This window comes from Lutra lutra, chromosome 5 (assembly GCF_902655055.1).
Source record: "Lutra lutra chromosome 5, mLutLut1.2, whole genome shotgun sequence".
NCBI classification, from domain to species: Eukaryota; Metazoa; Chordata; class Mammalia; order Carnivora; family Mustelidae; genus Lutra; species Lutra lutra.
In genome coordinates, this window is record NC_062282.1 from 141260946 (window position 1) to 141263088 (window position 2143).

The following is a 2143-nucleotide window of genomic DNA, read 5'->3' on the forward strand; positions in this document are numbered from 1 at the left end:
AGGGAGGAGGACAAGCACATTCCCACTGAGCATGGAGCCCAACTGCAGATTTGATCCACAACCCATGAGATTATGACCTGAGCCAAAACCAAGAGTCAAAGCCTTAACCAATTAAGCCAGCCAGGCACCCTTGATCTTATTTTCTTTTCTTTATTTTTTTTTCCAAAAGTTGTATTCTCTAAGTTCCCGTGGCAAAAGTCAAAAGTAAAACACATTAGTAATGTGTTGTCTCACAAATTTGTCTGCAAAACTACACTCAATGTCCACTGTAAAAATGAGGGCAGAGAGGAAGGTGGCGGCAGCAGCAGCAGTGGTGGTGACTAAGCTGAGCCCAGGGACAGGATGTTGGTGTTGGTTTTGAGAGACCTGCCCATTCCATACCAGTGCAACAGTTTCTTGGCTAAATTGAAAAAAAAAAAAAATGCTGATGCCAGGAAAGATTCAACACATTGTCTTCACTGGAAACCTTTGCACCAAGAGTTATGACTATCTCAAGACTTCATATTGTGAGGAGACTTTGATGAGAAGCTGAATTATTCGGAACAGAAGGTGGTGACTGTTAGGCAGTTCAAAATGGGTCTGATCCATGGGCATCGAGTTATTCCATGGGGAGGCATGGCCAGTCTAGCCCTGTTGCAGAGGCAGTCTGATGTGGACATCCTTATCTCAGGACACACACACACACAAATTTGAAGCATTTGAGCATGAAAATAAATTTTACATTAACCCAGGTTCTGCCACTGGAACATATAATACCTTGGAAACAAATATTACCCCTTCATTCATGTTGATGGATATCCAGGTTTCTACAGTTGTCCCCTATGTGGATCAGCTAATTGGAGATGATGCAAAAGTAGAACAAATTTTATACTAAAAATCTTAAAGCTGGGCCTGTCTTGCTGGTTTTTTTTTTTTTTTCCATTATCCTGTTCAATTCAAGTCATTAAACATTTATCTCTCTCTCTCTCTCTCACACACACACACACACACACACACACACACACACACACACACACACAAATTAGGGCATATATATCTTTTCAAATTAGTATTATGTTTTCTTTGGGCAAACACCCAGTAGTGGAATTATTGGATCATACAGTATTTCTATTTTTAATTACAGAATATTTTAAATAGGACACATTTTTGGTATATCCACAATCAATGTGAGTTTGCTTTATTTGTTAAGATACAATTGAAATTAAATATTTTTCATTAGTCACAATGAAATTTTTATTTCTATTTTCAATGGATTCTGTAGGTGACTGTACCAGGTAACAATTACTCTGAGCTAACAAGTATTTCCTTTATGTCATTTACCTTTATGAGATAAATCAAAACCTCTGATTCTCTTTCTTCCTTCCTTCCTTTCTCTCTTTTTCTTTCTTTTCTTCTTTCCTTCTTTCTCTTTCTCTCTCTGTCTCTTTCTTTATTATTTTTTGTTTGTTTTGTTTTTGTTCTTGTTTTTTTATGTCAGGTAAGGCACACACAATCAGATGCTTAATCTGTTCACACATCTTTCTTTAACACAGTTCATGGCAAGTCTCTCTTAGTTACACGGGGTTTCTACTTATCACACGTGATATAAATTCACTGTGGTTTCAGAATGGCAAGACCCATCATCAGTTTAGCTTAAGTGTATTTGGGTATTATAATGTAGACATTACTTTGCATTAAATATATGGTATTTTTGGGAGGGCAAATGTGTGTGTGTAAAATAGTAAAGAAATTGGGATGTGTATTATATTAATAGGTGTCTGAATAGAAAAGAAAATATTAAGCATGAGGATTTTTATAGAACTCAGAAATGCACTGTTTTTTCTATTTTGTGAGTTGATTTTTACTGTGGCTATCATTTGTCCTAGAGAAAAAGAGTTACTTGATAAATTGCCAAAAGTGGATGAACATGGCAAGGCCAATTACTGTCTTCCAGATTATATATTTTCTATTTGATCAAAGCCTTTTTCTTAATTTGGGGAATTTTGACTAATTTTCACAGCTTGAAAATGTGCATTCTTTGCTCACTTATTAGTTTATCAATTTTCTTAGAAGAACCAATACTCAAAGTACCAGTAAAACCTGAAGCCCAGGGGCGCCTGGGTGGATCAGTGGTTAAAGCCTCTGCCTTCGGCTCAGGTCATGA

At 36.6% G+C, this 2143-nt stretch overlaps 1 pseudogene; it reads left to right on the plus strand.

Annotated features, from left to right (window-relative positions):
- The first annotated feature begins 342 nt into the window (after positions 1 to 342).
- Positions 343 to 880, plus strand: LOC125100793 (vacuolar protein sorting-associated protein 29-like; annotated as a pseudogene).
- The last annotated feature ends 1263 nt before the right edge of the window (positions 881 to 2143 follow it).